Source organism: Chionomys nivalis, chromosome 6 (assembly GCF_950005125.1).
Source record: "Chionomys nivalis chromosome 6, mChiNiv1.1, whole genome shotgun sequence".
Classification (NCBI taxonomy): Eukaryota; Metazoa; Chordata; class Mammalia; order Rodentia; family Cricetidae; genus Chionomys; species Chionomys nivalis.
In genome coordinates, this window is record NC_080091.1 from 96,001,194 (window position 1) to 96,023,443 (window position 22,250).

Genomic DNA, 22,250 nt, shown 5'->3' on the forward strand with positions numbered 1-22,250 from the left:
GATTAGTTCCCTTCAGGTGAAGTGAAAAAGTGCTGACTTTCTGGTGAAAGGCAAGGAAAATGGCGACTCCTTAGGCAACAAAAAGGATGATAATATTCCAGGACTTCTGGGAATCTTAGCCATGTCAAAAAAGTATTCAGGATCTGGAGTTTGGAGTAAAACAAGATGTAGACACAGTGTTTGCATCTTTCTTCTGCAAGGCGGCGGATGTGCTCAGAGTAGGAAGGTCCTGGGAGAGAAAAGGAAGAACTCAAGGTTGTCAGCAAAATCTAGAATCCTAAGGGAGCTCATGTGATTGATGAGGTCCTGAAGACAAGTCACAGGATCACAGTGGCTGTGGTAATCTAAGCATTGAGAAACTGCTAGTAGAGAAAATTTCCCTTCCTCTGTAGTGGGATATTATTTGTATTTTGATAAATAAATCTTGCCTGAAGACCAGAGGCAAAGCTAAAGTCACTAGAGGTCAGGTATTGGTGACACACACCTTTAATCCCAGAACTTGGGAGGCAGTTGCAGGCAGATCTCTGTAAGTTCAAGGCCAGATTTGTATACAGAGTGAGTTCCAGAACAACCAAAGATACAGAGAGAGAAACTCTATCTCAAAAAAATAAAACATATAGAGTAAAAAAAAAAATCATGTAAAGATGGAAAATACACAGAGAATCTGGATACTGTATGTTTTTGGGTTGTCTTTAAATTATTTGACTGCTGAGAAAGGAGCAATAGCTCCTAAAAGACATTTGATTATAAAAGTTGCAGGATTAATTCAACTTATATATTTTGAAACTGCCTTGGCTTCAAAATTTAAGTCAAAATATATGTTACTTTGGAGAAGAGGATTTGATTTTGCTTCCACAGGAAATGAGAGACTGTGAATTCATTCTGGGTTTTTAAAAGTAAGGTTTGATCACGGAAGACCCCCTGAAAAATCTCCAGTGGGAACGGGTGGCCCAGATGATACAACATTTCTAAGCGTCCCTATTACAGTTTCGTCTGAGTTCTATATCTATTACAGCCTCAAGACTTTTGATTGATATGATCTAACCTCACAGAATACTCCAGTCAGGACTTGACCACAACCCTAAATTTTCTTTGGGTCCCAATAATATTATCAGCACCCCCAATCATTAGGAAGTAGCCTTAAAAACTATGCCCACATTCTCAAAAAATGAATTATGGATGTTTGTCTTCCTTTTAGAGTGTTGGTTACCAGGTGTTAGGGATAACTGGAGAAAAACTAAGAAAAGGAAATTAGATTCGGGGTCTTGTTTTAACAAAAAAGAGGGGGGAATGCTGAGGGATAATGCTCTGTACACTGTAAAAAGATTTGTCACTCTTATTAGTTTAATAAAATACTGATTGTCCAGTAGCCAGAAAGGAAGTATAGATGGGGTGACCAGACTAAAAGAATTAGGAAGAGGAAAGGCAGAGGCACAGTCACCAGTCAAATGTAGAAGAAGCAAGATGAGAATGCCTCACTGATAAAAAGTACCAAGCCATGTAGCTAAACATAGACAAGAATTGTGGGTTAATTTAAATTGTAAGAGCTAGTTAATAATAATCCTAAACTAATAGGCCAAACTGTTTATAATTGATATAAGCCTCTATGTGTTTCTTTGGGACTGAATGGCTGCAGGACCAGGTAGGACAGAAACTTCTGTCTACATTCCTCAGGTGATGATGATTGGGTAATGCAAAGGAGCAGAAGAATCCTTTATCTGCTGCACTCAGATGCTGCTGAATGCGATCACTAAACCATGTCCTGCCTGGGCTGAAGGCCAGAGATACAACCAGTGTAGTCCTATATTCAGCTGTCTGCATCAAGTTGGAGAAACAGCCCATGTGAACCACCCTCTGAAGGCTGTTTGAGAACAGGACCTGGTTGGCCCTGCGGCACAGGTTGGCACCTACCACTTGTCACTTGGTGTCCATCCCTAGTGACCCACAGAAGCCACAACCCTGGGCTCTATGGAAGCCTCCTTCAAATGCTGCATTGAAATTGTTATCATCCTCATCAAGTCTGGCAGGCGCATTCCCTAGGTGGCTACATGGTTCCATCATTTCTGTGACACCAATTCTCCTGGGTGCAGACAGCTCACCACATCCATTTGTACTATGGCATCTTCTCTGTGCGATGTAAGGTTCTACTCAAGGAAGGCTGTGAGGACTATGTAGACCTTGGAGTGAATATTAGTGAGTCCCAAGGCTTTCAAAAAAGAAATTGTGCTGACTGGGTGGTGTCCTGATTCTCATTCCATCACACCAAGAGTGTAGTGCCATGATGGCGCCCTGGAGACTCTCTCCCAGCCTGTCTTATCCCCCTTTTTCAACTCATCAATGGGCCAGAATAATACTGAACTGGATCATCAGAAAGATTAATGTCTCTGTGAAACACAGTGCATAGCCCAGCTGTCCATTATGGACATACTTAAACCAGGGATGAAATAAGAACACAGGACTGGAGGCCCTCTAATTTTATCACAGGAAGACAGCTATAGCTCTGTAGTTTGTTCCTATAGAAGGTGATGCTCAGAGAGCTGTATGTCCTGGCCTGGAGTCTGGAGACAGCCAGCAAGAATTGTGGGATTGAAGTTCCAATGTAAATGCCCTTCAGCCCTGGCCCACACTTGCTTCCCTAAGTGCCTGACCCCCTCTCCCTCTTCCTGGTTTATGGCATTCTTCAGTTTCTGAGTCCCACTCAGCAGTCATTACAGGCTCTACCCCCACTTCCATTTCTGCTACCACTGTAGCTATCTCCAGCTTGTTGCCATAGAGCCTACCTGTTTATAGACAACAGCTGAAGTAAAAAAAAAAAAAACAGGGGAGAGGTGAAGAAGTATTTAAGATTAAAAAAAATCTCATAATGGTATAAAAGTCTCTTACTGAGCCATTCAAACTGCATTTATAAGCAACTGAGAGAATCAGAGCACTTGTTCTTCAAAAATGTGGAACCTTGGATTTGATCAGTGTCTTCTTCGTTGTCATCATCGTCATCTTCTTTATTTCCTCAGAGGAATTCTGGTAATTAAATTCCACAGCTGAAATAGAACCTAAAGACTGCAAAGCAAAGCCCGCAAGTTTGACCAGCCTCCTCTTGTGTTTCCCTGACATAAGGATCAAACAGTTCACCGCCAGGTTCTTACAAGGGCATTCTGGTTGAGTCTGCATTAAACGCCATTTTGGCTCCCAAGTTTATTGGTATCTCAGGTGTCTTCGGTTCTATTATCACATGAGGATATACAAAGATATATTTCCTTTATATTTTATATTCAAGGACTCAGAGATGCAATTATAGAAAGGAATAAGGGTAGAAAAAGGTGGAATAAGCTCTGTGCTTATCTGGATTTACTCTGTTTCTGCTTCTCTGGTTAGTGATTTCATCTTTGGGTTAGTGATAAATATGTGTTAAATATGAAAAATTGGATATAATCAGTTTTTACTTACTTCAGGACACATTGCAATACTGATTATATGCCTGAACTTATATTTTAATTCAATTGAGAAATAAATGTCACTAAATTTCTCTTTTTCCTGCTACTATTTACTCTCTGGTAATTCTCTTCCTCACCACAGAACTTTATCAATATTTATGTTAATTTAGTTGACTAATGTAACAGTGACTGAGTTCAGAACCCAGCATAATTTTTAGTTAATTATGGACTTCAGGTTTGCAAGTTATTTGACCTCAGGGAGGTATTAGTACCACTTTCCATTATCATCTTGCTTTATCTGTAAAACAGAGATGAAATGGTAGTGTGCATTTAGACAAACAGGGTTTAGCCTAAGCCCAGAATGTGTTCACTTTGTCAGTTATTATTATTGTCATGACTTGTAAAAAGTTAAATTTTCTCAGTGAAAATAAATGGTTATAATGTTCCCCCAAAATGTTGCTTGCAGGAGTATCTGTCACAGCAAATGAAAACATTTACTTCTTTACTCTTTGCAGAATAGTACCGACTGGTTTGGAGTTGATGCTCCCACTGCTGGTTCAGAAAACAGCCTTAGGTCTCAGGTCCCGGCTGCCAGATGAATGGTGCAAAGAGCCAATTTCGTCCAGGGGGCCCCTCGTGATTCCGGGGAGTGTCCGGAATGCGAGGAAGGCGCGCTGTGTGCCACGGCTCTTCCTGCCAGCAATGATGTTATCTGAATAGCTTGGCACAGTCTGGTCATCCCACCCACTGGCAGCAGAACTGTGAAATTGTCAGAATGAAGCAAGCAGCCTGGGCCAGGTGCAAAGCTCCCTGGGGCTTCTGTGAGAAGGTACAGCCCCAGTGCAGAAGGCGGGCAACAAAGAAGTTTGCACCGGGATGTGGTACAATTAAGGTTTAAATATCAGAATCCAGTTAGGAAAGCTTACATGAGATGTTAATGAAGGTTCTTTGGGGTTTTCAAGTCCTTCCCTCTGAATTCACCCTCTGCCTTTCCCTCTCATATACTAAGGCTGGCTGATACACCCCCACGAAAGCAGATGATACTGAAGACCAGCTTAAGCCTGACTTCTCCACCCCTCCCCAAATATCTATGCCTCCTTAGAGCACAAACCCTCCAGCTGTAGTGCTTACGTGGGGAAAGAGAAAAGGGAGCTGAAGTTTGGCTGAAATTGTTTTGATAGTACAGGGCCTCTGGACTCTACTAGAAATTTTACAGACTGGGCAAAACACATAATAATAAATTCTTGAGCATCTTAGTTATTTGATGAGATTCAAATATGAAGCACATACCCATTTCCCCCGTCCCGATCTTGAACTTCCAGATTCTACCTACTATAGATGGGATGTGTCTCCTTACACTTTGTATGTTGAAATTCCCATCTCCAATGCAATGAATGGCACTGAAGGGTGTGTAGTTTGGGGGTATTTATGCCGTTGTGAATGGATTTTGTCTTTAAGAAATGGCTCCGCACAGCCCTCTCATCTCTGCTGTCACATGGAAAGGCAGAAGCGACAAGTGCGACCAGACCAGATACTAAATCCAGGGCCTTGTTTCTCACTTCCCAGCCTTCAGAATGATCACAAATTTCCGTTGTGTATAAGTTACTCGGTCCATAGCATTCAGTGCTGTTAGCCGCCAAAAATGGGCTAAGGGAACAGTTTTCTATCTAAAGTAGAAGCTAACTAGAACACTCTGTAAAAAGATTTGCATTTAGTGATGCTCAAGAACAAAGAAGTACAAGAAAGAAAACTCGTGAGGACTTTCTGCCAGGCATCACTCTGCCAATATTGAAAGCCACAACCTTGCATAGCTCATGCTAAACTAAGTCAAGCTTCTGAGGGACAGATCTTTGTGCTCATTCATTCAACAAACATTTGTTGAGCAACAATTATGGGTCAGGCAGTATGCCTGCCACCGGGATATATTGCCAAGCAACATGTATGGGCTAAGAAGAGGTTTTTCTCTGTCAGACACAAGTTAAGATTCTCTGGAAGAATGCTGATGGGCAAGCAGTGTTTATAAGTGATTCTTTCATGAGGTTATTTAATTATAGATTTAAGTGGAATTGGATAATCTGTAATTTCCTCTCCGAACCAACAGATTCTGTCCCTAAATAGCGTTGGAGGCCGCCAGCAGGCTGGGAGTGCTGAGAGCAAGCGGGTTTTTATCGGTTGATCTGGCTTGTTAATTCAAAGGATACGACCTCACCTCTCAGTTTCTGACTTAACATTCCAGTGCATTTTGGGACCCACTGATAATTTTGGAAGCTGTCAAGCAGATGGATAAATGATAACGGACTTAGCAGGTCTGTGGAGCTAAAACTCAAGCTACCAATAAGCAAATTAAAACTGCGCTGAGCTTTGGAGCTGCATGGAAACAGAAGAAAGAGACATTTCACAAGCTGAGGAGGCGGGCCTTAGGCAGAAGGGTGTGGCTTCTGAAGGTGAGGAGGAGGACTGAAAGCAGATGGGCAGGGATGGTACAAGGACACCATCAGCAGTTGTCTTCTTCATCCTCCTGTTTCCAAGACAGAAGTCCTAAGCTTATCTGCTTGAACGTAAAAATTGCTTTTTGAGGAAACCTGAACCTATATTCTCAGTTTGTTTTGATCGTTATATAAGGTGATATATTTAAGCAGTTAGTATATGCTTAAATTAAAGTCTTAAGCGTCCTTCAAAGGCCTGTAAAGTGAAGATTTGGTGTTTGGGGGAGTTGGCAAAAGCTTTAAGGAATTTGTCTTCTCTGGAAGCTTTCAGGTAATTGGCATGCATTCCTGACGGGGCTGTAGAGCCCAGCCCCTTCTTATTTCATCCCCTTTGATTCCTGCCATACACATTCTGTGATGTGCATTCCCCTTACCAGTAAAAGCAATAGCTCTCTCTAGTCATGGGCTGGAGTCTCTAAAACTGTGAGCTAAATCAAACCTTTTCTTGTCATATGTCAGTCATTTCAAGTATTTGTTATAGTAATGGAAAGCTGACTATCTGAATACTATACTCAGTCAACAAAATATTTGTGTTATGACAATCCTTTTCTTCTCTTTCTTTGTCCAACCCTCTCTCACAGTGTTGAGCATTTGGTTAAAGACCTCAAACATGCTAGGGAACCATTCTATCACTGAGATTTTTTTTTTGGACCAAATGTGGCAATGTGTTTTGAATTGGGGGGACTACATCAACTCAGAATAAGGAGAGAACTAAATATTTGGCTTTTAGTAAACACAATATTGTTTGTATATGTATAATTTATCTCTGGGATTCTCATAAAATGCATATAGGAGGAACAAACAATAAAACTTCTGCGGAACAGAGATGAATAAACAGAGTAAAATAAGTAATGCCATTTCTCCTGAGAAAGAAAAGAAAAATTTTACTAAGTAATCCTTTGTTGACTCATTTTAATTCTCTTGTGGAATAGGTGTTGCATAAATAAGTCCAAAGGATTTAGTATGTACAATGTGCCAAACATTGGCTAGGCACTAGGTTCAATTACAAATCTGCATGATTGTCACATTTGATTAAAGCGCTTTCACATATGCTCTTCCATATGATTTTCATAATTGCCCTGCATAACCAGTACATTAGCATTTTAGAGTTGGTATTGTTAGGAGGTAAGAAATGAGGAAAAAGTTGTAAAAGAGAAGCAAGGCACAGTAGTTAACTAGGCATTAGCATAGCTAGAGAAGCAAGGCTGAGGTAATGATTTGATTATGGGCAAGTTTTTATAACTCAGTGTGGGGTTATTTAAATTTAATTTTCAATAAGAAACATGTAACAAAGAAACTGAATTTCCGGTGTTATTTGGTTTAAAACATTATCTTTTCTATAAAGAAATTAAAAGTTTCTGGGGAAATTGAAACACGTTGGCAGAAATGCAATTGGAACACAGTGATGGGATAATTTTAATAGTGGATGTCTTCAGTTCATTCAGGATGACCCCCAATACCTTGTAACTCTTCCTTGCTAGACAGATGGATGGCTAGGACGGCTGACTGCGGCACCTTCGTTCCTGGGTCACGCTGTAACTAATCTGGTAGCTTTGTTTAACTGGTTGAAGACCATCTGCTGACATGCTTTTTAAAATATTGTCATACTTTAAATTCATTCTTTGAGAGTTTCACACGTGTGTACAATGTGCTTTGATCATATCTATCCAATTTCCCTCTTCCAACTCCTCTAGAACTGGCTCCTATCAACATATTCTTTCTCCAGTTTCCATAGCTTCTTTGTTTTCTTAATTCCACTGAGTCCGTTTAGTATCATGCACATGGTAAGTGGGTATGGGGCTATTCACAGGCGCATAGCCACCCTACCAGTGGCCACACCCCTAAGAAACAACGATTCCCCCCCCCCCCTTCAGCAGCCATCAATTGCCAACTGGTTTTCAGCTGGGGGTAGGGACGCATGAACCCTTCCCCATCTATGCTGGAACTGACTTGACCTTGTGTAGGTCTTTTTCAAGTGACCTTGTGTGACTGCTGCGGGAGCTCCTTCCACTCCTTCAGCCAATAGCCATTGAGATATCAGCCCACTGGGGCGTGGTCTCTTTATCTTTAAAAAGCAGAGGCAGCTCTCTGCTCTCTCTCTTGCTCCAGCGACTAGACTCCTTTCCTGGAGGATGGTGTTCTGTAAGTTTTTCCCCCTCAAATAAATAACCCTTTAAATCCAAACTAGTGTGGGATTGTTTAGCGCTTTATATGACCATCAAGTCATGTAAGAAAGACAACATTTCCCAGCCCTCCTTCCCATCCTCTGGGTCTTGTGCTCTTCCCATCCCTTATATCCTTGTGTTCCCTGGGCCTTGGGTAGGGGTTTCTCTAAATGTCGCATCTAGGTCTGAGCACTCATAGTCTCTTAGTCTCAATACTTTGATCCAATTTGATTCTCTGCATTACCCCTGTCCACTCCAAAAAGAGGCTTCATTGACAGAGGTTGAGAAGAGTGCAGAATTTTGGGTAGAAGCATAAATATCTCGATAGTATGACAGCATGACCATTAGTAAAATAACAATAGTCGTTTACTACTAAGGCATATAACAGTCTCGTCTATGGGCTTTAACCTGGAAGGACTACCCTGCCAGGAATGAATTCTTTCCCATGGAACAGGCCTCAGATCCAATCTGAAAGCAGTTATTTCTCCCTCTAACACTTGTGCCACAATTGCCCCAGTGGGCATGTCTTGCCTGGCTGGTAAGCACGATAGCATGTAGGGTTCAAGGCTGAGTAAAACCACTTCTGGGCTAGCACTTAATCTCCAGTTTTACTTCAGATGCTTAGGCAAATCTTTCTCCTTCACCAAATCACATTCCAGTCATACTTCCTTGATATTACAGCTTTTAAAGTTAAATCTGAAAGCATTTTATTCAGGGATTACAAAATTACTGTGAGTAATGTGGTCATATGGTTTTCTCATTTTCTTTTTAGCTTTTTGTTTTTGTTTTTGGATGCAGGCAGGATCTGTTACACAGGCCAGCCTGCCCTAAAATACTCTGTCTAGACCCAGTTGCTCTCAGATTTGTGCTCTTAAACTTTGAAGCCCCAGACCTTATCTATCTGGGCTGCTAGGGTCCTTAGAAGTGCATTTAGAAGTGGAAAAATAATTAAAATGAACTTTATTGCGTTTTGATAAAAATAAAACTAAAGGCTTTTAATTCTGCTTGGACAAACCCTGCATTGGAGGCTGTGTCAGAATGTGGAGTGCGCTGTCTATGGTATTCTTTAGCATGTTGTGTGTACATTTAAGATACTATCAAAATCTTTTAATCGCTACCCTTATGTTATATGCTTTATTTGCCTTAGCCAGTGAAGTGTCACTTCAACAAAACCAAAAGAATTTTTAAAAAATCCACATGCTTATAAAGCAGAAAATAGCAAAACGTGGGAAAAAAGTCATCTTCGCAAGGAAAGGGCAGCAGAAACATATGGGCCCAAAGTGAACGAAAACAAGGTCTCTGCATAGACTCGAAACGGCGGCAGACAGTGTGCCGTAGGCCAGACAGAAGGCCCTCCAGGCCCCAGGCTGCGTTCTTACTTCTGCTCCTCTGAAGACTTTCTTTAATGCTGTTTGGTTATAACACTTGTTATACATCCTCTGCATCTTCAGATGCTGAGGCGTTCTGCAAGAGACTCCATCCAGGAAACCTAAAGGCCAGCCATATTTCATCATTTTTTAAGTCTCAGTGATTTCAAACCACCATCTGCACATGTCTGGAAGAACATTTTTATTTGGGTTATAATTTGATAACGTACAGACAGTCTAGTTGCCTTCAATCCTCTAATTTATCTGTTTCTTTTAAAAGTTCATAGAAATTATTTGCATCGTTTGATCCTTTAAAATCCCATTTTAGTCAACGAAATAGGACCTTATCCATTTTAGTTAGGATGAAGGTAATTTGCCACATAAATCCACAGAGAACATATATATTGAAAAAAATGACTATTTTTTTCATACTGGATTTTTATTAAGTAATTTTTAAAGGCATCTCCTACCCTGCTCCCTTAGTTTGGCTAAATGTTTGTGGTTTCTCTTTATCATTTCAAAGAACCAATTCTGGAGCTAGTGAGATGGTTCATTGGGTAGTGACACCTGCAGCCAAGTCTGAGGAACCGCAGTATGATTTCCTGTACCCACAGAACAGAAAAAGAGAACAGATTCTCAAAAACCGTCCTCTGACCTCCACACAGAGGCTGTGGCAGGCAAACATGTGCACGCGCATGCATTTGCTCCTGTGCTCGCACACATACAAACACAGGAACACAGACACACACAGGTACACAGACACAGGCACACAGACAGAAAGACACACAGACATAGGCACATGGACAGACAGACAGACATGCATACAGTAATACAATTTTAAAAAGAAACAATTTTCATGGTACAAGCCCTTTCACACTGTGAATGGTCACACTGTTAATGAGGACAAGAACCTGAGTACTAGATAGATTTCAGTATAGACAGTCTTAGACAGTTTTCCCCTAAACAACTGAAGCTATTGGACCTCTTGGGACAACTCTACTATGTTCCTTTAGCTGAGGGATAACAATTATAGACTTCTTTCTCTACCTTAATGATAGGCACCATGCCTAGCACTAGAAGGGGGTGGCAGAAATTGCATGGGTAGCTGCCTTCATTGCTGGCATCCTGATGCAATCATTCATGCCTGGGTATTCCTCTGGCCTAGAAACTAGGGGTCCATATTTCCATTTCATGAGGGTGACATCCCGTTCGTTTCAGCCCACAGCACTCTGCTCTCAGCAGTTTTGAGTCAGTTACTCTGCTGAGCCATGTTTGACTCATGAGAGACAGTTACCCACTGAGTCACCGCAGCAGAAAGTCCCTGCAGTCTTAGAGCCAATAATACGCAGCCGTTTCTAACTCCGGAGAGCAGTCTACACATGCGCAGTGGATCTCCAATCAAGGTGGCTCTGGGCTGCAACACAGTGTCTGTTGGGAAGGGACTTCCTTTTCCAATGTGAGGACACTGTGTGGATTTCTGGTTTCTTGTCTAGTTAGAGTGCAAGGCTTTTGTGCTTGTGAGACTTCCTGACTTGTTGTTATCCTTGTTGATAGAATTTGCTGGTATTCTCTCTTCACTTTTAATGAAATGGAGACTCCCCCTCCCAGCACCCCTGGTTGTGGAGCCAGGGTCATAGGTGTTAAGATATGTTTTTTTCCTCTTGCTATATTTTTATCTTTAGTTTCTAGACGTGACAAGTTTTAAGTTTTACTTCTTTTGAGTCTAATGCCCACTCACAATCACTCACTGCAGTATGCTTGCTACTCCGCTTTGAATGTTTGTGAGGAGCAGGTGCCTGACTGATGCCTCTGATGGATCATCATCTTGTTCTTCCAGAGCTTCTTTTCCTTTCTCAGCTGCTTTTATTTCCTCTCTTTCTTCCTGTGTGTTTGTGTGTTGTGTCATGAACACACATGAGTGTGCAGGCATGTGCCCTTGCACGTGCATATAGAGGCCAGAGCAAGTCTTGGAACGCTTTCTTCTGTTTTTGCCCGCATTGAGATAGCCTCTTACTGAAGTGGGAGCTCACCATTTTGTCTAGCTGGAGATCTTTTGGGATTTACCTTTCTCCATTCTCTGATGCCAAAGTTACAACATAAACAGCCATACCTAACTTTTCAATATGGGTACTGGGGACTCGTGTCTTCAGAACAAGTGTTCTTACCCAGGGAGCCAGTCCCCAGCTTTTTGATGTACTGTAAAACAAAACAAGCACATATGTGTGCACACACACATTTAGGAGATAATGCGTCATGAGATATCATACACATCTCATATTCCAAAAATCTTTCCCGGGCTTCTGTGGGCCCAGCATTCTCCCTCTGTTTCTCCTCCCCCTTGTAATCCACATAGTGACAGATGTTGTGTCCTCTGAGGAGAGAATAGAAACTTAGAGATTGACCCGAGAAAGACTAACAGCATCTTGGTCAGAAGTGATTTTAAGAACAAGATAGCACCATTTACATCAAAGCTACCAAAAACAGAGCACCCAAGTGTGAAAAGCCAGAAGAAATACTTAATCTGAACTGAAGACAAAGACTTAAGACATAGGGCCAGGGGGATGACTTGCTGTGTAAAGGTCTTTGCTTTACCCCCTCGCAACCTGGGTTCAATCCCCGGAACGAGTGGACAGGTGGAAGAAGAGAATGGACTCCACGAAGTTGCCCTCTGACCTCAACATGCAGACCATGGCAGGTGTGCTCCCATATCATGCTATCATACATTTGCACTGAAGCAGTAACAACAACAACAACAACAATAAATAAGCAAATAAAATTCAGGGAACAAATAAAATGAAAGGATTGTCTTATTTTCCTGATGTTTGTCCTAGAGCTCTAAGGCATGGGACGATTAATCTGCACAGACAGATATTTTAAACACACGTGATATCTGATGCTAGTCAGGAAGCAAACTCTGAGAGAGAAGGAAAGAAAGGGGAAGGAAGACTAACAAAACCAAACCTAAACTTTTCCTTGAGTCTTCAGAATAGAAGATGTTAAGTGTAGACAGTCACAGAGTAGCTCATAACTTTTTGCAAGGATATGATTATGACTGTTTTAAAATGTCTCTTCAAAAATTAATTTTTGTTCTCTCATGTACATCTTTTAGCCTGACCATTAACTTTCTTATTAAACCACAAGGACTAAAAAAGACATTCTCTCCTGTTTCCCTGCAGAAGTAGCTTTCAATTTAAGTCCCAGCACAGGGTGCTGTATGGAGATGGTTGAGAAATGTAAAGCTACCTTCTACATGAATCCCGTAAGAAAGAAAATCAGTAGTTAAAAGGGATGATGCATGGCCTAAGTCAGCACCAGGGAAAAGAGAAACTGCTGTTTGATCTCAGGAGTTCGCTACTGAATTGGGTTAGCATTTAATACGAACACAATATGAAATTTTATGTGAAGTCCCTCTGCTTTGACTGTCAGTTCAGGATGGGAAACCCTTCTGGATGAAGTCAAGGAATAGATAAACAATAGAGATGTCAATTTGACTGTCTTGTGATTCATCTTGTACAAGATCATGCATGGACAGAAATGAGCACTAATTCAAAGACTGGAATCCAAAGAGTTTAGAGCCACCCCAGGCTATGTGGTAATACCCCGTATGTGTTAGTGTTCCTGCATACTCAGCTCCCTTGGTTTCTAGTCCATGTTTGTGCCACAGAAGGAAAATCATTAACGAATAACTTTAAAGTACAAATTTTCAAGGTCAAATTCAAAAACAGAAGGTTGTTGATTGAACCTGCACTGAGTAATTGCTCCTTAGCAGTTTGCTAGATTATCCATCAAAATATTGACTAATTTTTTTTGTATGAATTACAAAATTCATTTTCTGTCTTTGTCTAATTAAGCTTAATGAGAGTGAAAACCCTTTTGGAGAGAGGAGATGGGGATATACTAAGTATGAACAGTCTACATTATTATAGTCTGTGGAGCCGAGGTGTCCCAAAGAGCTTGACCACAGCAGGAAGCAGAGACTCCTGAATGCGAATCTTTTCCTTGCCTCAGTGACTCTATGGGGGACCCCTCCTAAGGTCTCTTCTAAGTCCACCGTATTTAGAAATGTTTTCTTATATCCTGGGCTGGGTTTGGGTACCTGAGCATTTTTTGCAACTTAAGATGTATTCATGAATGACCCTCGGATCTAAAAAGTTCAATATAACAGAGTCCTTTTCCTGGAAATTTGAACTTGAGAAATGCCCTTGCTCTTTCCAGAAGAGCCACCAGACTTCACATTGGAGCCTTTACCATTTTGTTTCCAGGAGATACTTTGTGGCCAAATAACATGCTTCCCTTTGTTTTTACCCAGTTCTCATTTTTTTTTTCTGAAACCAAATCTATTTCCTCCTCCAATTAAACCCTGTGGCTTGAATTTGGTTATTCATTGTGAAGATCTGTGAGATGCTTTCCCGTGGGGAGTTCCCATGTGCTGTTCTCCCAGCCTTCTGGTTGCTCATGTGACTGCCCGGCATTTCCCAGGCAGAGCTCACTGTAAACCACGGGCTTTTCTCTGAGGCATAGAAATACCCCTGCCTCCCCTGCTCATAAAAATGTCATTCTGATTTTGTTGTTGAATTTTCAATTTTTAGTCAGTCTTGACTTTCATATTTCCCTAAATATGAATAACATGGAATTTTATCTGTTTTGTAGACTGTTGTAAGGGCTCCAGAACTTCTTCTTTCCTTTTTCATTTGTCTAGCTATAGCAATCAGACAATTCTTGAAAAGCCATCCTTTCTCACCTCTCCAATGCTTAAGGTTTTAATTTTTCCTTTACTTTCTGTTTTGACTTCACAAACATGCTTAAATATTCAAAGCTGTGGGTGTGGGAAGTTCTTCTGTACATGTTTTGCTTTTATTGGTTAATGAATGAAGAAGCTGCTTGGACCTATGACTGGGCAGAATAGAGATAAGTGGGAAAACGAAACTGAATGCTAGGAGAAAGAAGGTGAAGTTGGTGGGATGTCATGTAGCTGCTGGAGGAGACAAACACCAGATGGAACCTTAACTGGTAGGCCACAACAACATGGTGATGCACAGATTAATACAAATGGGTTAATTTTAGATATAAGATCTAGCTAGCAATACACTTAAGCTGTTGTCCAAACAATATTGCAAATAATATAGTTTCTGTGTGGTTATTTTGGGTCTGAGTGACTAAAAAAGGATGAGTGGCCTCCAGTAACAGATTGGCACCAGTGTGATTGACTACAGTCACATAAAACTCGAGTAAGTTAGGAAAGGAATTCTAGACACAGAAAAATAGAGTGAAGCACAGCTTCTTGGTAGCCTTCTTTTTTTTTTTTTCAGATGGGCTTTGTTTGCTGGTGGCTAGTAGAGGTGCCGCAGCTCCTTTAAGAAAAGGCTTTCTGACTCAGCATAAGAAATGGCAGCTTCCTGGTTTGTGCTGCCAGCACAAACTCTGGCTCTTTCAGGAGGCTAAGCACTTTTATGGGGTTTGTGAGCAGCATGCTACTAGTTGCTTAATGGTGACATAGACCCCTGTGATCCTGGAGCTGGGTAACTCTCACAGGCAGCAAACATACCTGCACTATATTGGACTGGTGGAGCCAATCGGCAGAACTGTTGGTCCTAGCCATGCCCACTTAGCATTTAAAAATAAAGCATTCCTGGTCAGAAAATAATTACAGGTATGCAATAAAGACAGATTTAGACAGAAATAAACCTCTGAAAGAGTCCTAGTGTTTGATAAATGTACATATGCTTGGGAGAGAGAAGAAAAAGACTATAAACAGTTATAAAAAGAAATGAATAATTTAAAAAATGAAACAAAGTCTTTAAAGAGACAGAGTACAGATGGTTATAAATTAAAGAAGTAAAGAAAAACAAGCCACATAAAGATGAAATATACACAGAAAGCCTGGATTATGTATATTATTGTGTTTTCTTTCAATTTTTGACTACAGAGAAGTATTTGATTATGGGGGCTGCTAAACTAAACCAACATATATACTTTAAAAAGTATCTTGACTTCAAAATTTGGGTCTCAGGATATGTTGCTTTGGAAGAGATGTTATGCTTTTGTTCCCACAGAGGATGAGAACCTGTGGATTCCTTCTAGGCTAATATGGTTTGATGGACAAAGATTCCCTGAAAGTCTCCATAAACCCCTTAAAATACCTCACCCAACATAAAACAGGAAGCAGTTTGGAGAGACCAACAACCAAATTCTCAAATAATGCTTATCAATGTTTGTTTACATTTAAAGGGGGATATTATATAGAGATGAATACTTTGTATTGGTATGGATCTTGCTTTATTGATACGAATTTGAGGTCAATTTTGCAATCTCTCTCTTTATACACACATACATATGTGTGTATGTATTTCTGCTCTTGATTAAGGTATTGTGTTTGTGCAGCCATTTAAAAATGTAATGTATAATTAAGAAATATAGGTTAATAGGTAATCATCTATAATAATCAAGTTTGTAGTCATATTAGTTAGGTTTTCTAGATATATAGAGATATATTTTAGTTAGATAGGTATTCTTCAGATCTTTCAAAGACTACAGAACATGGCATCTAAAATATTTAAAAATTTAGAGCTTTTCATGACAATGAGACACATCTGCTTCTGGAAGTATCAATTACTTCAAGAGGAAGATAGGCATCATAGAGGCTCCTCATGGAGTTTGGTAACCATTTGAGAAGAAATTGCTCTTACCTAAGCTGCTTGTTGATATGTTGGGTGAACTGGACATGAAGGACCCACAAAGAAATCACTGCCTAAAGGTGAGACAATCCTTTGGGGTCCCAACTTCATGACAGAGTCTGCCAGACATTCTGCTGGACACAGAAAAAAAGTGAATGATAAACTGCCAATACAGGTGGAACTTTCTTTAAATTTCCTGATACTTGGAAAAGTCTACCAGATACCATGGGCCTGTAGGCTAAAGATGGGTACCCCAATGTTAAGGAAGAACATTGGGTGACTATCCAGGCTGCAAGATGTCTCTGTCAATTCTAGAATTTTGGAAATTGCTTACAATGTACTTCCTGTTTACTTAGGTAATATTATATCCTCCTGGAGTCTTTGATGGAATTGAAGAATAGTTATAATTATAGTTTGTAATTATGATAAAAGATAAAGTAGATATAAATATTATAACTATAATTCTTGCTTGATAACTGTCTTGTTGTATGCAATTTTCTTTTGTCAAAGTTAAAACCTTCCTTTTTATTTGAAAAGAAAAGGGGAAATGATTTGGGAGGTCCTTCTGTCTATGTGTTGCTTTTATTGGTTAATGAATAAAGCTGTTTTGGCCAATAGTTTAGTAGAATAGAATAAGGCAAGAATTCCAAGCAGATAGAGGAGGAGAGACTAGGTGGAATCAGAGAGAAAACATGGAGCCACCACAGGAGAGAGATGCAAGACAGAACTTCACCGGTAGGCCACAACCATGTGGTATTACACAGATTAATAGAAATGGATTAATTTAAGATATAAGAGCTTCCTAGCAATACACTTAAGCCATTGGCCAAACAGTATTGCAAATAATATAATTTCTGTGTTATTATTTTGGGTCTGGGCAACCAGGAATGAATGAGTGGCCTCTGGCAACAGAACAGTTTTTGGATCAATCATTCTTCTGTTGGTATAGCACAGAAGTAGCCATAATATATATGGATACAATTGCATTCAATAAATGACTTTGTAAATATTTATTTACAAAAACATGTGGCAAACAGGATACATAAAAAGCCTCCTACCATCTGAGTCTTACTGAGCTTTACAACTTTACATTTTGGACCTAGCCCCGCCCCAAATCTGACATCAATTTCTCTCTAGTCTATATTCTATTAGGTACTTTATACTCACTACTCTATATTCTGTCCTCCTGGACAAGGGATGACTTGCTATTTTTAAATACATTTCCATAAAGTAGTAAATCCACATAACTTTATTAATCTATGTTGTCTTACTTTTTGTTAAAATTATCATGAAGATTTACTGGTGAGTGCATGATAAAAAAATGAATGATTAAAACAATTAAATACAGCTATAGTGAGTAGGTCAACTCCATAGTCATGGCTACTTGGAATACTGAAGTTGAAGGTTCATTTGCTTATAGGAGTTAGAGACAAGCCTAGGCCACATAGTGAGATCCTGTCTAAAAATAGCAATCCCTCCCTCATTTAAGCATTCAAAGATTATGATATTGGCAATACTATGAGACAGGTTGGAAGCAGTCAAAGGACTACATTGTCTTAAGTTTTTATTTCATATTTTTTTTTGAAAATGTCACATATCAATATTGGATCTACATCATCCCTGTCCCTCCCTGTCTGCCTCCAACTCCACCATGACACCCATGATCTCTTCCTTAATTAATATTGTTACACACACATATGTATGTATGTGTGTACCTATTTATATAACTCAATCCATTTAGCTTTGCATGTATGTACATATGTTTATCTTTGACTACTTGGGATTGGACAATGAACATAGGAGGTTGTCTGTGAACACTCACTGTTGCTCTCCATCTAGTGGTGGGACCATGTTGGACTTCCCCTGTCCACATTTGCATGTTCATTAATGTCACTGTGCAGACCTTGGGAATCTTTAGATGTAAGCACAGCTCTTACCCCTCATTAAAGAATCTTCTTTATGCATCATATGGAGACTGTTATAGAGCTCCCCTGACTGTGTGGTGCCCAACCCCCACTGATATACATCCCATGCATTCCCTACACAGGAGGCTCAGGAAAAATCACCAAAGAGAGGGTGAGAAGACTTTAAGACCAAGAAGATCAGGACATCTGCTGTGAAATGGTGTCTGCTATATATGTCATGGAAGCTGCACCCATGAGCTCTCAACAATAAGGACTTTAAAAAAATATATGCATATGCTCGCTCTTTTGCTAGTCCTAACCAGTGATGCCATCTTATCCTCACTTCATCCTCAAGGAGAAACTGCTGCTCTTTTTCATCCCTTCATATGTGCCAATCTTAAAACCACTTTCCCAGTTTTAAATATGGATATTAACCCTGATCCTCCCTATGCCTTGAGCTGTGAATACATTCTCCTTCATTGTAATCCTACCAGACTCTATTACACCATTTTCTTCTTGGTCTAGCAACTTTTTATGGAGATTAGCTTGGTAAAAGCACTATCTAACGAGGGTGTCTGTCTTAATAGACTTTTTATGTTCCTAACAGCACAGATTAGTTTACTAAGAGTAGGAATTAAGTGATTGATTAATACATTAAAAATCATAAAAATTATAAAATGGTGTTTCCTTTATTTGATGAGGAAGTGTTTATTCTGTGTGAGTATCAGGGCAAAGGTAGATCTCTGCTGTACTGTTTTTTAACAACGTCTTCATTCATGAGTGGTTTAGTGTTCCTGAATTTGCACTGAGGGTTTTTGTTAGCCAACTTAACTACATATGAAACCTATTGGCCATTTGGGGATTGACAACTTTCCTACTGCTCCTTCAAACAACTTCCCAGGGAAACTGGGATATCGAATCTACATGCCATATGTGCTGTTAACATAAAGTTGGATATGCGTTAATCAAGTGGTTTCCATGAGAAACATGAGGCCTCCAAACCAGGAGAAAAAAAAATCTCTTTAATTGTGCTTCTCACAGTAGTCAACTCCAAAAAACAAAATCACATTTCAAACTTCTCATTTTAAAAAAAGCAGTTAACTATCCAAAGCTGAAATATCTTGGAACGGCAACACTGTGGCTGTTAAAAATGTTAAATAAACAAGTTAGAAACAAGTAAAAGGAGGTTTTATGTCTTTCATGTGCCTCCAAAGCCCTGAGTTAGTGCCTAGCCCCACCAAGAGCTTGTATGTCTACAGTGTGTAAAAACAGTGTAGAAAGGGATATAAGTGCCCCTCCCCAGTGGGAACATGTACACATAACCATGAAATCCCTTAGCTTGATGCATTGCTAAGATCATCTTTATTTAGCTACTGCTCCCAGACTAACCTGTTCTTATGATTTGTTTCTTTGGAGGAAACTTCTGGATAAGGAGAAAACAGTATTGGATATTGTTAATCTTGAATACTTCAAAGCTACTTGGCTAAAACCTAGAAATGTTTATAAAATATCAGTCATCACAGTTTACCTTAAAACTTCGTTACTATCAAAATTAGCTTCATAATATTTTTTCAAACTTTTGCATTACCATAGGATGAAATAAATATTGGTATTATCATTTAAATATTAAGTTATCATTTATTATAACTTCATGGAAGTAGCAATAAATATAATTATGTAATTTGTTGAATTTGGGAGTGGCAGATTGAAAGATTGTTTTTTTTCTTTTATTTATCACTTCTAGCTGTTTTTGATTCTTTTTAGAACTGATTTTTTCTGTAACCAGTCATTTCATTTTGAATCTTGTTGTCTAAATTGCCTACTTCTATGTTGAGTGTTAAGGTAGCAAAAAAGATGTTTAATTGCTGGAAAAAATTCTCAAAAATTGTATTACTCCTCTTTCCTTTCTTTTTCTCCATACTTTCTTCTTCTGTTTCCCTTTAAAATCAAACTTTGCTTTTCTTTCAAGGTGTATGGATTTAAAAGGAGAGGAAGACTATCTTATAAATGGAATGGGTAATTAAAAATTCACAATTCTTTATGTCTGAGCTGGTGAGTTTTGTCTACTTGACACAAATCTATACGTATGTGAGAAGAGGGAATCTCAGCTGAGAACTCTGAGAGTTTGGGCAGCTTTGCCTTAATTGTCAATTGATGTAGAAGGGCCCCAGCCCACTGTGGGTGGTGCTATCCTTGGGCAAGTATTTCTGGGTTACTTAAGAAAGCAAGCTGAGTGTAAATAGAGGTTTCTCTGTACTACCCTGTCCTTCAGCCCCTTCTAAATAATCACTGTGAGGTTAAACATTAATTACAAACTGTTAGGCCTATAGTTCAGGCTTACTTCTAACTAGCTCTTACATTTAAATTAAACCATTTCTGTTAACCTATGTATTGCCTCATGGCTGTGACTTTTGGCAGTCTGTTGACTTTTTTCCCTTGGGGGGCTATCTTATGTCTCTCTCTACTCTGCCCTTCTTTCTCTCTGAATTCAGTTTGTCTTTTCTGCCTAGTTATATTCTGCCTTGTTATAGGCCAAAGTAGTTTCTATTATCAACCAATGAGAGCAGCAACATAGATTCATAGCATATAGAAGGGTTATTCCGCAGAAGCTGAGTGCGTCTGCCTCAGTTCCTGTCTCCAGGTTGCTTTCTTGAGTTTTTGCTGTGACTTGTCTTGATGGTGAACTATAGCCTACAAGTAAAATACATGCCTTCATCCCTGTGTTGCTTTTAGTCATGGTGTTTATCACAACAGAGAATCAAAACTAGAACAATCTCTTATTTTTCATATTTTTTTTTGTAGTAGAAATGGCAACAAGAGTGAGTAACTTAAGCTTTATAGAGATGATGGAAGGGGTGACTTGTCTCTATCTTTTATGACTTAAGCTCCTCTAGCCACATGCAATGAAAAGAAATGTATTAATTGTGCTAAGTAATTTTCAGGGTCCTATGGATTGCTGAAAAACAGCTCCTCAGAGCACATGCCAGTAAGCCCAACAACCAGAGTGTAGTGCTTTGCATTGTTATACCATGGCTTGGTCTAGAAGGGAAGACACTGTGCCCTAATTCTTCTCCTGGGAAATTCAACTCTGGTTTAGAGTCTAGCATAAGTAACATGGTTTCACTTGAAACCAGAAGGAAACCGTCCAGTGGAGGATCTTTGGAGTGGCCATTTTCAGTTTTTCTGGTGTCCAGATGCATGGATGCTTATACTGACATTTCATTTGTATTTTAATAAAGTTTGCCTGAAGATCAGAAAGGTAAAACAACCACACTGGACAACCTTACAGACTAGGCAGCAATGACACACATCTTTAATCCCAGTAACCACACTATCTTGCCATGGAAACCAAGTAGGAGTGGTGCACACCCTTAATCCCGGAACTAGAGAGGAATATAAAATGGGAGGAGACAGCTCTCAGTCTCGGTCTCATTCTGAGATTCCTGGAGGCAGGATCGCCATTTCAGACTGAGGTAAAAGATGAGAGACAGTAACTGACTGTTTTGCTTTTCCGACCTTTAAGTTAAACCTACCTCACTATCTGTCTCTGAGTTTTTATTAATTGTGCTTCAGGTGTTGAACGCATCAGTCTTCAGTGCCTGCCTTGTCAATCATGATTTATTTTCTGTTTTTTGTTTTGTTTTGTTTTGTTTTAAAGATCACCATTTGGATACTGATGAAGAAGAAAGTGACTAGATTTTAAAACTGGATTACCCCAAGCTGCATTGAGGACTCATGAGAATAACCATACTACATAGAGAGACGTAAAGGAGATACTCGTATGAACTGAAGCAGTTACATGAGAGTTCATGAAGAAAATATTGGCTCACTAATATTTCTCTGGTAGAATTTGAATACTGAAAAAGAATTTGAACTTCTATAATAAAACAACTCAGTAATTTTTTGAGGTACCAAGGATTGAACCTAGGATCTATTATGTGAGGATTCTACCCCTGAGCTATATTTCCAACCATTGGTTCGTTAGTTAGTTCATTATTTAAAGCATCTCACTCTGTCACTTAGGTTGGCCTTGAATTCACTCTGTGACATGAGCAGATCTGAATTCACTTCAACCACTTGAATTATCGATATTATATATATATATATATATATATATATATATATATATATATATATATATAGTGTGTGTGTGTGTGTGTGTGTGTGTGTATGTATGTATGTATGTAAGTATCACCAGGCCTGGTGTCTCAGTTATTTTATTT